The sequence below is a fragment of the Cydia fagiglandana genome, chromosome 11 (genome assembly GCF_963556715.1).
Source record: "Cydia fagiglandana chromosome 11, ilCydFagi1.1, whole genome shotgun sequence".
Lineage (NCBI taxonomy): Eukaryota > Metazoa > Arthropoda > Insecta > Lepidoptera > Tortricidae > Cydia > Cydia fagiglandana.
The window spans coordinates 18,144,852-18,161,692 of record NC_085942.1 but is presented as its reverse complement, the minus strand read 5'-3'; positions in this window follow the sequence as shown (position 1 = coordinate 18,161,692).

The window sequence follows — 16,841 nt, the reverse complement described above, 5'->3', positions numbered from 1 at the left end:
TCCTTCTTGTGTTAATTATTTACATTCTATAAAAAATCCTTTCATTTTGAAGTGACATTGAGTCATGATGTCAGCCATCTTCGCAGAAAAAAATGCTAGCGAAATGCCTTGTTAGACTACTGGTTACATTTCGTCAGCACCAATCAGCGTGGGCCACTAACGCTGATGGTGCTCATGGTTATTTCGGCCAAGGTCATCTCAAAATAAAATCAAAACCTAATCAATTTGTGCAAACATAATCGGCTCGCGTTTTTCGCGTTTTGTAATTACGTATCTTATCTTACTCTTTTTGTTGAAAAGATGCCCCTGGGAAGTGCCCTAGGTTTGAGAGTGTTTTCGCAGCATTCAAAACTTTCTATAGGTTATCGCGTCAGCACGTAATTTCTTTGATAATTAATGAATACCGTGTTCATTGTTCTTTTTGAACTTAAATGGAGCTAGGTGAATAAATGAACCAAAATTGGTTTCCTGTCGACGTGAACAAAGTCATATGGCGATTGGCGACAATACGAGTTCATATAATTTTTCTTGCGGGCAAATGAGTTATTCTAGAAATAGTTGAAAGGCATTGTGAACAGTGAGCGATCAATGATCATCTTTTATTCATATAGTCTACATCTACCTGCACGAATGTTTCTTGTGAAAATGTCCGTTAGCTATTCACGGTGGGTTAGACTTATGTTTAAACGTTAATAATGATCAATCATTAATTTAACGTCGACTATGGCAGCGTCAGTCGGACATATGTCTGAACGTTAATGATTAATCATTAATTGACCTTTAACGTATATGACACACGGTTCATTGCTATGTCCACGGGAATGAAATTTTTTAAAGCCACGACACAAGACTTTCTATAGTGACTGTACAAACGAAAACTGAATTATTTAGTGATTTAAACAGGTCTAACGTGATATTATTTCGTTATATTCTACTTATGCGTCGTTCCAGCTACAGAACACTTTAGACCCGTTCTAAATACAAAATTACTAAGTAGGTATGCTTATTTGTTCTTAGTGAGATACAGAATATATCCAAGGAAAAATATGTATTTATACATGTTTGGTCAATGACTGTTTCTTTGTATGATTGTGTCTGTGTTATCTCCGAAATAAAAAATAAAAACCAAAATAAAAAGTGGTTTTACCAATTTATGGGATTTGCATACGCATCTACGTTTTGTACAGAAAGGATTTTTGACACAAGAGAGCCCGCTCGTTTCTATTTCGTGCCACTTTTTGTAGGGGTTTTATACTTAAAAAGAAGTACCAACTTTGTACAATGTAAACGAATGCTTAAAATGAATAAATAATTTTATTAAAAAATATACTAGGGATGAATACTTACATGGCCCACTGATTACCAGAGGGGCTACCGCGAACCACGTTCGACGAGTTGCCTCCCTGTCACACTTACGTACGCATTTACAAGTGCGACAGAGAGACAACACGTCGAACGTGGTTCGCGGTAGACCCTCAGTTCGCCGGACGATATCAGCCTGTCAGTTGTTCGGAACTGTCACCTTTTGCGTTTAACTGACAGGCTAATAGGAAGAATTGCGTTTGTGTTGTCGATCGCATAATTCCTCATATCGTCCGGCGAACTGATAATCAGTAGGCCCCTTTAGACCTCGTCAAGCCAACAAAACATTTCAAACTGAAAATGCCTAAAACAACCTTCGTATTGACAGCCCTAAATGTGTAATTGGAAACGAACTGAACTTGTTGCGCCACCAGCCGCCGGCCACGTAGAACGCAACGTCAATGGTTTATTCCCGGCAACCCTACGAATATATACGTAAAGATGCGGAGTGGACGAACAAAAGCCGGTGCATTGCAGACTCGCAGACTGGGAGCAACGGCTGCCTCTTGGATATTTTAATATATCTATACTTAAATCTTTTAGATACATAGCCAATTGACACATCTGGTGGCGGCGGGAGTGTGTTGGACAGGATCAAATGGCGGGAAAGAAGGGAGGCCTTTGCCAAGCAGACAGTGGGACACTCTTATGCCGGCTACATACGTAACGATAAATCGTTGCGATAAAACTGTGCAGTCCGACTGTGCAGATAAATCGAACCGTGTGTATGACAAATCGTTACGATAATCGACAACGATTTGTCATACACACGGTTCGATTTATCTGCACAGTCGGACTGCACAGTTTTATCGCAACGATTTATCGTTACGTATGTAGCCGGCATTATAGGCTAGTAAAAATAATCGGCCAAGAGCATGTCGGACCATGCTCAGTGTAGTTAGGTTTCGTAGTTAGGTACCATTATGTCAAAATAGGCAAGCAAAGAGGGGCTTAGTAAGTACCATGTAGGTACATTACAAGCACAAGGGAGTACCTTTGCAGTTGTAAGTCTTTTTACAAAAATAAGATTTTTTGCAATACGATCACGATTTTTTAAGCTCTTGTTTAACGACAAAACAATAAATATAAAAATAGTTTTTTGTTTTACAAGGGGGCAAAGTTGTTGTTTAACCGCTCGTGCTAATATTGATACCCGAGCAAGCGAAAGATTCCAAAATTGAACCACGAGCGTAGCGAGTGTTTCGAAAAATGGAATCGTGAGCGAGGGTTTCAAAGCACGAGGGTTAAACAAAATTTGCCCCCGAATGAAACACAAAATTTTTCACCACACTAACCCGAAGCAAATATGAAATGTAAAATAATCAAACAAAATCAAATTCAAATGAATGTTATTAAATATTTATCATCCAAAATCATCATTTAAAAGTCAATTCTATCAGCAAACATGAGAAAATAACTCAAAATTTGCATTTGATTACCTTGTCTCACTATCAGTTTTTGAAGTGCAAAGTACAGCCTTTCCGAGCTAGTGTGGTGAAAAAGTGGGACACTTTGAAGGGTACCCTAAAAAATATTTAAATTGCAGCTTTCTAGCAGAGCACAACCTCGGACAGACAGACTTTCATGGCGAAACTATAAGGGTTTCTATGTGACTACGAAACCCTCAAAATCGACGCTGCAGTACAAAAATAAACTCTTATATTTAAAAAGTAGTGCAGCCGCCACAAACTGCGCCAGCAAGCCCCAACGCCTCTCGAACCGCCCGCCATTTATTCAAATTTGTACAACCGCACGACCTTATTGAGCGCGTCGCAATTTACAAATGGAGTCCATGTGAAAGAATAGCCCACTAAGCTTTTGCTGGTATTTAACCGCAGTTTCGAAAAGTTGGTCGTGCTATTGTTTGCGAGCTTCATTTAGACTCTTCATTTAGCTTATTTACACAGACAAGACATCCAGACTGAGCATTAGCGCTACCCCGTCTGCCACAAATATACGGTAGTTTTACTCCATTTTCGAGTCGTGTCTTTCTGTGACGCCCGTATCTTTGAACGGACCAATCACAGCACGGGACTCGCTCACCTTGTCCCCCGCACCCCTGTATTTTTAGCAGCATTGGTTTCATGAAATAGCTCCGTCTAGAGCAGTGTTTCTTAACCTGTGGTCCGCGGACCCCTGGGGGCCCGCGAGTATATGTACGGGGGTCCTCTGCAGTCTCACCTATTCTCACCGGTCTGAAGTATATAGCTGATTTTTTTTATTAAGGGGTCCTTGGACTTGTACTTTATTTCCTAGGGGTCCGTGGATAGAAAAAGGTTAAGAACCGCTGGTCTAGAGGATTCCTAGTCTATGGTTTCGTATTTCGAGTTGTTTCATACTTCAAGTTTTGATGAAATTCATTTAGGTGTTTATTTAGTGTTGACATTAGTTTAACTGGTATTAGGCCTAGTTGCCACAACCACATTTAGCGGACTGATCAACGTCACTCAGCAGTCAACTGTAAAACTTCCCATACGATAAAATTTTGCGAACGCTTTAACGGTGACAGTAGGTTTAATGATGCAACCGACCCTTAGTATCATAGAAAGTTCAAAACAATGGAACTGAGTAAGTTAAGCGTTCCAGTGCTTATCATGCTAATGCCCAATAGTCGACACCCTGTTGTCACTTCTCTTGCCAATGATATTTAAAGTTAAAATATGACATGTTCGCGATCCCAGGACGCCTCCCCAAACGGCATATTGCGGGAAACGCCGGTGTGGGTTTAGTGGGTAGGCTCCTCCCCTCTCTTCACAACTGAAAAGAGCTGGGAGGTGAGAGTCCCACATACCCCCCACAATGGGCCCACCTCGGGGCCAGGGGGATGATGCGTAACGGCATTCCCACATCGAAAAAAAAAAAAAAAAAATGTTCTGGGGCTGTGAAGTGCCTTTCAAGAGCCGAGATATTTTTTTAAATCTAAGATACCAATTTTGATCTGTGATGTCCGATAAAATGCTAAGTAGGACTCACGCTTCACGCTAGATTCGCTAGAACGATCCGAATCCGGCCCGAAACGTCCAACACTTCAGTTCGGAGTAACGAACATGACTGTGTCATCCTTCTTATCCTCATTTACTAACTCAGAGCGGACCAGCTCCAATAAGTGAGAGTTTAGACCTAATAGCACTGACTAACGCCAAGCTTTCCATCCAATTTTTAATAAGTAATCAACAAAAGGGATCGAGTTCTGCCCAACTTCGGCACTAAGTGATAGACTAAGTTGGGCATAGATAGCCGCTAAGTCCAGCTAACTGGTCGATAACTGCTCAGTTTTAGGTAATTAACCACCTAATAGTTGAGCATCCTTAATAGTTCAGAGACTTAATTGACTTGAACTAAAGTTTATTGGGTTAACTTCGAGTGCGGTTTAATTTTGAAAATTACTTCTATTGAAACAGTATGCATAAGTATGTATAATCGTTGCAGTAGTTAAGACTTAGCGTTATTGCCAAAGTATACCTCATACTTCTGATTTAGTAGATATTATCGATTTTGCCGTCATACTTAAAACAAAAATGTATCTTTTATTATAAGAATTACGGTCCGTAATCAAATGACTAGAAGGGAATGTCAAATGGTTAAACGGATAAAGGGTTAACGCGGTAATCCTATTAAAGACACCCAAAGACTTCAAACATCTAATTCCACTGTAAAGGTAAGTAAATGAAAACTGCGCGGACGTGGCAGGCCCAGACGAAGATGGCGGGACGACTTAGACGCCTTCATCATTAACTGGCCGGAAAAAGCACTACAACAGGAGTTGTGGAAAATGTGGAAATCAAAGGGAGAACCTTTGCCCAGCAGTGGAATACTATAAGAGGCTAATTTAAAAAAAGTACCTAAAAGATAAACGTTTTTAAATATACCTATATAGGTTTACGTAGGTACATCTAAAACTCATTTGTCGAAGCGATCCTCAGTGACCCACAAAAACCATTGATTCTTTTATATTCTGTTTGACATTCTATTACGTTAGGAGGCTTAAAATGTCGAATTTCCTCACAAAGGCTTCGGCGATTTGTAGGACACACAAGTTATTTTATGTTGCGACTGATTTCATAAAGATATTGAGGTTCTTTTGTGAAGTTACATAAACATATATTATGTACAGTCAGGAGCAGAAGTATATGAGAAGGCAAGATGTTCACAATGATCTCACATGCAGCTCAACTGCACGGCCACACTAGCTGCTGACTTTACAATGCTACTAAACACCCAACATTTGTAGGTATAGTCCGACCGCTTAAATTAGTCCTACCCCGTCGCCCCCCGTACCGCGCAGGCGAGGACTCATTTAAGCGGTCGGTCTATAATCATTGTATAGAAGAAACAGGAAACGTTTTGAATTGCTTATCGCTTCATATGTACCTACATTGGTGCCCTCCTCCAATTGAGGGGGGATTTAAATCTTCTCGGGGCAGAGGTGTACGGTTGGAGCCGGTAAAGGTTTATTTGACGTTCATAAGCGCATTGTAATATGCCTACTTGAATAAACTATTTTTTATCTTTTATCTTTTATCTTTATCTTATCTTAGTGTTTTAGCGCTGACCGTCCCACCTCCTCCCCCTGTCGCTTGCTTTGTTTTAGCCAGGCGTAGCTTACACCTCGATTTAGTCGCGTCGCTACAAGTACATGCGACCCACACCAATTTTGGTGACTAGTAATAATAGTACCTAGTAATCCTAGTATTATTTATTCTGTGATATAGCTTGAATTATGTATCGGTTAAAATGACAGTTTTTTAATAGTTTAAAAAAATTATTAAGGCATCCGGTGTAACGGTGTAAGCACTTAGTATTTAACAAAATTTATATCATCTTTCATATCATATTATACAAAGTAGATTAAACGTCCTACTGCCGTATTCGAACTTCAAGATATTCACAAGAGACGACACGTACTAGATCCATTCTAGATACGTTATAGTTTAAATATCAAGTAGTTCTCTTTTGCAGCGCAATTCGGGCAACCAATGTCACTTTTACGTTAGATAGAGTAAGATATCTATTAGATGTAAATTGGATCTCTAAGTCATATCCTGTGGAAATCGTTCAAGAGTATCTCCAGAATCGCGCAAATGTCAAATTTGACAGGTTAGATCTTAAACATATCGTTATCGTATCTTGGTTATGTCTAAAAGATGACTAATAGATGTCTATTTCAAAATCCGAATCGGGCCCCTAATCTTTGACAGCGTATTTATTACCTCTGCTTGGAATCAAAATTGAAAGTGGAAACATTTAGGACGGTGTCCAGTATTGAAACATTGTTTGTAAGTTGTAGTCGCCCTAAGAACCGATCCAGCTTAGCATTAAAGAGCGGGTATCCTTTGTACGTACCTATAGAAATATGGTAATGGCACTCGTCAACATTTTTGTTCAGGACGAGGCGGCTACGAAATTCCAGTCCTGCATATTTTTACATCATTAATGTACCTACGAGTACAGCATGGCCGAATGAAGGTGTGTTTTGTACAGAATTGGCGACTGAAATGTTACCGGAGATTTTGTGGATATATATTACGAGTTGTAAATTTATAATGGCTTTTACGCGGAAGCTAGTCATATTTGGGTAGGTAACATAGGTGTTTAGAGATCACTGATTTGAATAAGACTTACATTCAAGAAGTTTTTAATTAAGCACCAAACATTAAAACTCTTTGTGATCCTTTCTCTTTCGTTGTATAGCACAGAAAAGGCTCAAAAGCAGCGTTTTGTTTTTAGAATAAAACATAAAGCAGAGCTGCCAACTAAACGCAACGTGCGGTGGCCGCTTTTTTGTGATGGAAAAATTGATGTTTAGAAAAAAAAGGCATTGTGTTTACACGGAAAATGGACGGTGTAAAATGGAGGCAAATATTTCATCGATGCTTTTTCTATGAGCATCAATATTTTGCATTGCCAGTAGCCTGTACAGCTTTGAAGAAATTTTTATAGGTAAGTCGCTACCTATAGAAAAATGATGATCGAATATTTCTGAAATTGCAATAAATTGAAATTATATTAAAACGAGACTTCTTCAAATTTATGATTTTTTATTTTATTTTATTTATTAAACTTTACACATAAATTAACAGTATGACACCAAAGCACTTATGTGGTATATTACATTATAGTATTAAAATTCTAAAAATATTTATACAACAACAAATAAACTTATAACAATGAGATCCGGGACGCATTTTTACATTATATTATTTTCTATGCACCTTATCAGATTCCTGAGGATTCCTGTAAAATACACCAGCACTATCAGCAAATATATCTACATCATCTGACTCCAGTATGATGTAGGTAATATAAATAATTTTTAAGAAAAAAAAACCGACTTCTCTGGGGCCTGGTGAAAGATTATTGTAGATGGTGCGCTATGTAGAACAGGAGATGAAACCACCCACTTTTCTAGTAGCATTTCGTTTCTGTAAGGCTCGCAGTTCTAACCTAACCCACTTTTATTCGGTTCTGTGAGGATTGCAGTTCAAAGCTAACCTAACTCACTTAACGGCGCATGCGTTTCGGTGTACAGGGGTTTGAGCGGGAGGGGTTTGGCCTCATCATACTTTATGGTAAGTAATCATAGCGGTTTATTTAGTTTAGGTATCATAGTGGTTTTCCGGGTCTCTGATTCCGAGTCCGAGTCCGAGTCCCGGTCCGAGTCAGGGTCCGGGCCCGAGTCCGGGTCCGAGTCCGGGTCCGAATCAGGGTCCGAGTCCGGGTCCGAGTCCGAGTCCAGATCCGGGTCCGAACCGGATCCTGGTACGATTCTGGGTCCCAGTCCAAGTCAAAATCGAAATTCGAAATCACCAAATTTGTACTATGCGCCGTTGAAGAGTTCTGTTCTGATCATCATCAGCAGTTCCACTTCATGAAATGCGACAGTTTTTAATGTAAATGCTTGATTTTATGATGAAAATACACAAATCTCTATACGCATACCTTTAAAATTTGAGGAGTTCCCTCGATTTCTCATGGATCCCATCATCAGAACTCAAGCTTGACAAAAATGTGGCTTAAAAACTTAACTTGCTTAACAAACATAACGAAGAGGACAAATCGCCAAAGGTGAACTATGCGTCGTTGAAGAGTTCCGTTCTGATCATCATCAGCAGTTCCACTTCATCAAATGTCACGTTTTTGAATGTATATCCTTGATTTGTTGATAAAAACACAAAAATCACTATATGTATGCCTTTAAGATTTGAGGAGTTCCCTCGATTCCTTATGGATCCCATCATCAGAACTCGACCTTGACAGACATGAGGCTTAAAAACTAAACTTGCTTAACAAACATAACGATGAGGACAAATCGCCAAACGTGAACTATGCGTCGTTGAAGAGTTCCGTTCTGATCATCATCAGCAGTTCCACTTTATCAAATGCGACAGTTTTTAATGAAAATGCTTGATTTTCTGATGAAAATACAAAAATCTCTATATGCATGCCTTTAAAATTTGAGGAGTTCCCTCGATTCCTCATGGATCCCATCATCAGAACTCAAGCTTGACATAAATGTGGCTTAAAAACTTAACTTGCTTAACAAACATAACGAAGGGGACAAATCGCCAAAGGTGAACTATGCGTCGTTGAAGAGTTCCGTTCTGATCATCATCAGCAGTACCACTTCATCAAATGTCACGTTTTTGAATGTATATGCTTGATTTGTTGATAAAAACACAAAAATCACTATATGTATGCCTTTAAGATTTGAGGAGTTCCGTCGATTCCTCATGGATCGCATCATCAGAACTGGATTTTAACAAAAACGGGACCAATCTGTATGCATATACATACAATCAAAAAAAGAATTTTCAAAATCGGTCCAGTAATGACGGAGATATGGAGTAACAAACATAAAAAATAAAAAAAATAAAAAAAATAAAAAAATAATAATAAAAAAAACATACAACCGAATTGATAACCTCCTCCTTTGGGATTTGGAAGTCGGTTAAAAAACATGGACTACGATTTTCTTAATTCCAAATAGCAATAGAGTTTTTCTTCATACAGGGTGGAAAGGCACGACGATCCTTCCCGGAAGTATTAGGTAGTTTAAGTGATACAGAGTAGATTGGTAATGGTAAGAATCGTTAATTGAGTAAAAAATAAAAATACCAAATTTTCTACTTTTTAACTGTGGTGATAACCCTATAGCATGTGCACATGACGGCTAGGTTAAGGATCTCCGTCGGGAAAGCTCGGGAATTTACGCTTTTTTCCGATCGTTGACAGAATCGCAATGATGTATGAATGACGCATAAATGACAAATAAATCAAATGAATTCAAAAATATTACAAACAATTTTATTACTTCCTTAGATAATTACTTTTTGCCAATATTTAACACTATCTTCTCTTCACATACGGTTTTCAAATGTACCTCCGTGTCTTATAATGTACGCCGCAGCCCGCACCCGAGCCCGCGCACATTGCCCACATGTCATTTCATTAAAGAAGAAAGAGAAGAGTTTTGTAGTAGATATTTGATAATGTTCCTCATTTTTCCTCCGCAGATTGTCAAAAGCAGCAATTAGCCTTTAATGTCTCATTTCGTCCGCAGTTTCACATTCCGTTTGGTACACCATATCTTTTACACAGTCCCGCAAATTTAAATAACCACGAGCATCTAACAACGGTATTTTTATTTGAAGAATATGACATTAGATAACTAAAGTTCAATGACAATTTAATTTCAAACATCAGACGTCTTGTCTATTTCCTACCACGCAAGAAGGTTTGTTAGTTAGGTATTTAAGAAGTACCTATTTATTCTTGATGTATTCTTAGTAGATATTTCTTTTTTGCAAATTCATTTGGTCTATCAAACACAACCTACTTGTATTTTTATTTTATTTTAGATAATTTCCAATTATTCGAAAATAATTTTGTGAAACGTGTTAAGAAACTAAAACCTTTTTATCAGTCAAGGAAACCAGAGATATTTATAAGACGATTGCGTACTTTAGAGTGGTTGTCAATGTCACAATTTAAACTGTCGTTGTAAACAATGTTGTGGTTAGTATTATTAATATTAAGGAATAACATAACTACTTCATTCAAGTATTGAACAAGTGGAACCACTAAGAAAGCGAATATCCTGCAACGATTCTTACCGTGTTGTAAGCAGACCTAAGAATAGTTGGATGGCAACAAATTAGTACAATTTCCTGTCGTATACAGATTGTTTACTAGTAAGTTTATTGACCTTGTCACCTGTTAGGGTTAGAACAAAGTAGTTTTTTGCATGGATGTTTAAAAGGCCATAATTTAGAAACGGTTGCCCATATTAACATAGTTTCTATGGAGAAAATGTAGAGCTTAGGCTAAACAATCCGCCTTTTGCGGGAAGGATCGTCGTGCCTTTCCACCCTGTATATCTCTAAACCTGCCGCGTCTCTCAATTTTCATCAACTTATTGCTTGTAGGATTTTCACATAAAAATTTTCCCCAAAATCAGACTATTGTGTATAAACTGAACACTAATATATCGCATTGAACCGCAAAAGTCATGTGAGCCCGAATCCTCAGACAGTTTAAACTTCCAAATAAATGGGGACAAGAAAACCGATGGCAAACCGCCCGCAGCGCGCTACTCAAACTTATAATGACATTTGGATGTCCTTGTCAGCCGGGGGGTAGGGGGGCGAATTTATCAAATATTTCTGGATTTCAAATCATTTGACGTGTAATTTAGCCGGTTGGAAATTGAGGGATTGTCGGAATATTTAAGGTCATTACACTCCCTTGGTTTTTCTACTTTTCTTTTGGTTTAGTTAAATAGTTATTGAACTCAGGCCCACTGTGCAGAGGTGGAACGCGGCCAGCGTCCTGGGAACAATACCTCAGGCTAATTTAGGGCTAGATTGATGATTTATTTATTTTGTTATTTACTTAATCTCTGTTTTATTAATATATAATGTTATTGAAAAAATTTGAATGTGATAGGATCAGTAAGCACCTATTTACCAATATTTACTAAATTTAGATTAAGCCATGTTGTCGTTGTTTTTGCAATGTTTGTTATGAAAGGGCTTTAGTTGCCCTTATGTAAATGAAGTACATAGTTTTGATTTGAAGGGTGCGGCAGTTCATTTAAGTAAGGACTTTTTGTCAAAGTGGTTAGGTTGTTTTATTTACAGTAGTATTATACTGCCGACACTGGTTACGTAACATTGACTCAGTAAATTATCCGTAGCTTAAAATACTTTAATATTTTTAAGTATTCGTATATATTTTCTTTCTTTCACTTGAATGCCATCATTAACACTTTAATATTTGTTTAAAAAATTGAGGAGTAAAATTACCCGGTATGATTTATAATAAAATTAACTCTCTAATTTTGACACCATTACTATCTTCCGGCATAACCCCGAATTTTCATTGATAGAGATACATTTAAGCATGAATGAACTCAAAGGGTTGTTATCTGCGCCCGGCGTCATGTGAGTGTCACTCTGCGTCACAACGAGGACACTTCTTAAAAGCCGTGCGTGACGCAACGCAGCGTCACGTCTTTGAACATCCTTCATACGGGAGACAACACGTACAGTAGGCCAGTTGTGGTAGAATATTCACGATCCCAAGATGCCTCCTCTGACAGCACGTTGTGAGAAAAGCCGGTGTGGGTTTAGTGAGTAGTTTCTCCCCCTCTTTCTCAGTAGAAAGAGGCGCGGGAGGTGAGTCTCAGAAACCAACGTAAAATAGACCCACCACAAGCCCGCATATTTCACTGCATTCTTACACCGTCAAAAGGGGGTCATTCGAGCTTTCACTTTGCCACCAATGACTGTCACTATAAGGTATTTTCTGTGGTAAGGTGGTAAGGTAGATGGCATCTTCGGTTATTTGGTATATAACCGCCATAACCGGCCAACCGAAAATGCTGTCCTAAGTAATAACGCCAACAATAGTTACTTATTTTTCATGGGCGTAACATTGTTGTTTAAGTCCTCGAAAAATAATAAACGGAAATTGCACGATCGAAAGAACTTGTGATTACGTAGTATTTATTAATCTGTGCTTGTGATTCAGAGTAGAAAATAAATAACGTAAAATATTATAAATAAAAAAAATTGTCCATTCTACTGTAGGTACCTTGCCTTCATAGGGTGAGACCCTATATTTGTCACACGGTTGGGACAACAACTAATGTGGGTTACAGACATCCAAGTTGCAAGTTCTGAGTGTTCTGACAGCTACATGATGTGTTTTGTATCCGTTTATCTTTCGCATTCCGTGAGCTTTGATATTGCTTAGAAGGTAATTGTAAATTACCTATTGAATATTAATTAGATTTAACTTAATAGGAGATTCAATAAATATATATATGTATATGCAAATAGTGAAGATATTTCTACTCCTACAAATTCGCAATGTCTGTTATACTGCCGTATTCGAACTTCAAGATATTCATAAGAGACGACACGTACTAGATCCATTATAGTTTAGATACGTTATAGTTTAGATATCAACTAGTTTTCTTTTCCAGCGCAATCCGGGCAACCAATGTCACTTTTACGTTAGATAGCGTAAGATATCTATTAGATGTGAATTGGATCTCTAAGTCATATCCTGAGGAAATCGTTCAAGAGTATCTCCAGAATCGCGCAAATGTCAAATTTGACAGGTTAGATCTTAAACATATCGTTATCGTATCTTGGTGATGTCTAAAAGATATCTAATATCAAGCAAATCTTGTCAGTAGAAAAAGGCGCGATATTCAAATTTTCTATGACACGATACCCCTTCGCGCCTACATTTTTCAAATTTGGCGCCTTTTTCTACTGACAAGATCTGCTTGACCAACTATAGATGTCTATTTCAAAATCCGAATCGGGCCCATAGGAATGTTCATCGTTCGGCTGAACACGCGGCTAAAAGCAAACGCCGGATATCAAAATTCAGAGCACACTGTTGACATTGTAAAAATAACCGTAAACTAACATATTTGCTCAATAAATTCAATAAAATCCTTTCAAATTGTACAAATAAGTAAAGCGATCGTTTTGAAATAAAATCGTTCACAGAAAAGGCTTTCGTAGTAAAATGTGGAATGCGTAAATAATCGGATTATGTTCGTGACAAAAATAGGAAAGATTGGCGTTGTTATTAGGGTAGGGCACACCCTGGCCTGGTAATAGGGTTGCCAACTTTTTTTTGGTGGAATATAGTATTTTCCAGAATAAGGCATCAAAAATATAGTACATTTCAAAAAAATATAGTACTTTTCCCACCCACAAGATGGACGGACGACCTTGTTAAGGCCGCCGGAAGACGCTGGATGCGGGTCGCTTCCAACCGGTGCGAATGGAGGTCCAAGGGGGAGGCCTATGTTCAGCAGTGGACGTCTTATGGCTGAGATGATGATGATGATGATAGTACATTTAGATAAAATACTAAACATGAGTGTAATATACGTTTAATCGGAAATATAGTATTTTAGCGTACTATATATTTTTTCAAAAGTATATAGTACAGAGAGCCAAAATATAGTACAATACTATATAATATAGTACGGTTGGCAACCCTACCTGGTAAGGGTATGGGTAGACCCTTTTAATTTTTGTCCCAACAGCGCGACCCTTAAATTGACATTCCTTGCATAAAACCGTCAGAAGGACTTGTAGTTTTAGCCTTGAATATACATTTATTTATAAGTTTCGGTTTAATATAACGCTATACCTTACCTATTTATTTATTTTTCATCGCACTTGCTCGAAAAATACCTTATTGAAATGCCTACCTTACTATGCAGCTGTAACTACTGAAGGACAAAGGCCTATAATTGTTCCCGCGGGAGTTATGGATTGTGAAAAAAGCTATAACTCCCTAGGGTGTTACACCTTTTTTAAATACAAAGTATTTTACTTATACTTATAACCTACATAAGTAGTTCGTATGAATAAGTGACATACCTAATAAAAAAAGGCATAATTCCCTAGGGAGTTATAGGTTTTTTTCACAATCCATAACTCCCGCGGGAACAATATGGGCCTTTGCCCTTCAGTACCCTTGCATGAAATAAGGTTTTTTTCGAGCAAGTGTGATGAATTTAAAAAAAATAAAAGTACCTATTACAGAAGAATTTTCTCGTACCTAATTGGTAATTGTATTAGATGATACCTATTCCATAAAAAGGTGACTTCGACCTTAAATGTCAAGCGCCCTTAGTCTAGTGTCTAGACAGACTTAGCGGATTTATCGGCAATTGGGTATAATGGAATTAAAATGTCTTTTTGGTCGCATTGGGAATTCGCTTTGAAAGAAACTTATTCCGAACTTAGCTATGAAATGTTATTCGATATACCGGGTGTGTATTGCCTTTGGGGCCATTTATTACCAACTTAACCAATGAAATTAAAAGTTTTAGTGGTGTATACTGATAACTAGTTAGGAATACTAAAAAACGTTATTTCGCCTTAACGGATTAAAATGCTTTCAAATTTGAGAGATTTTTTGGGAAAAGTGTCAAAACCCAGGCGCAGATACGAAACTCTACGGTATTCGTTATAGATATGATCTGTCAGTGTCAAAAATTACCTACATTTCTTTAACTAGAGTCACTTTTGTCTACAACAAATCCCGATCAAATTCATAATCTGTTATTACAATCAGAATACGCCTTTAGGTCGTGAACGTCACAGCAACTCGGTTCAGAAACAAGTACCTATAAAAAGTTAGATAACACAACGGATTAATCGTACTACCTAAATATCACACTAAATATAACTAATTTCAATAACATCTTCACGTTTCGAGCCATGTCCAGCACTTCAAAGAATTTTCTAGATGCAGGGGGGCAAATTCGACTGCGGGAAATTTCAACTAATCGCAACAATTTTTTCGCTATTTGGACATGGCTCCAGTAAATAATGTAAAACATGGAAAATAATTCGGTTGGTTGAAATTTCCCGCTGTCGAATTTGCCTGCAGCAGCAGGCGTGGCTCACTCCGCGATTTCGTCGCTTTGCTACAGGCAGCTAAAAGTACATCCGTTCGGCCCCAATTTTGGGGTTTGCCATAAGCCGCGCGTGGCTCTGTCGCCACCTAGCGGCCATATCTGTGCTGATCGTAACAGACGCGTTTTGTTAGAGAGTGAGTCATCTGTACCTAGTACTATTATTTATTCTGTGGCAGCAGTTCTTTTCAAGGTCAAATTTAAGAGAAAATACCTATCTAATGAATAATGAGTCCGTGTTAGCGCGATGACAGGAGTAAAGACAGGGCTTGTGAAGTCATTACGCTGTCGACCGCCGTCTGAAGGTAATTTGTGATTTGCTTCGTCATTGGTATAAGAAGGGTCGGAGGTTTCACGATTATTTGGGTCAACAAATGTTCGGGAGAAACGGTCTCTTCTGTGGACATTATAACAGATGTTCACCATAAAATCTTAAAAGAAGTAGAGGGGATAAGGGTAAAGTACGAAAATTAGGCTCTAATGTCCATTTTATTTTGTTACGTCCACATTTAATTCAATATTTTAATTTAAGCCAAAACCATATTATTATGGAAGCCTTTTTTTTAATGACTGGGAGGTTATGCATGTCTTACTATCGTTGCAAGATAAAAAAAAAATATTGCTAGTTTTGAAACTACCTTCTATCACTCCGCTCTTTGCCTTTTTTGCACATATTTTTTTCTGCTGACAGACATCAACAATATCTTCCAAATATTATATTCATCACAAAAATCAATTACTCCATTAAACAAAGGAAAACATTGCAATTAATGTATATTAAAGTCAGGACAATGAGTAATTATTAATAACACTTTAAAATCCGCTTCTAAATATTGTCATCAATTTGTCCGTCGATATAAATGATATAATACAATCAGGGCTCCATCCATCACCCGTATTAAAAAAACCAAATCATATTTTTATTAATGTGTTGTCATAGGCAAAAGAGCAGACGACAATATATATATATTTACCAATTTCAGGATAATATGAATACTTAATGTAAAATATTTTGTAACTAAACATCAGTTTTATTCTCGTAGGTACATTTCTTAGAATATACTACACGTGCTACACACCTACTACTTATAATGTTATAGATCAATCTTACAGGTAACAAAATAGATAAGTATACTCTAACAATAACTTTTGTGAACTTACGGAACCTTATAACACAGAGGACTAAACTAACCAGAGTAACAGTTAATACAACCATTGTAAGAAATCATCCCACCAAATTAAAAATGCAAATAAGATCTCTACGAGACATTATCAGGTTAGGAGATCGAGGAGATGCCGACGGTTATAACTTGACCATCCTTGCTAGCGTGCAAGCGGTGCAAGTGTGAGTTAGTCTTTCAGTGGCCCTCTGATTGAGAAATATAAAGCGAGCATAACGTAATGTACACATTAAACTATGTAATAGGAAACAAAGCCAAAGGGCGTCGTAAGTTTTTAAGAGAAAATTCGAACCATACCGCCGTGACTAGGGTAACCGACTGGTTGAGCCATCTGCTGCAAA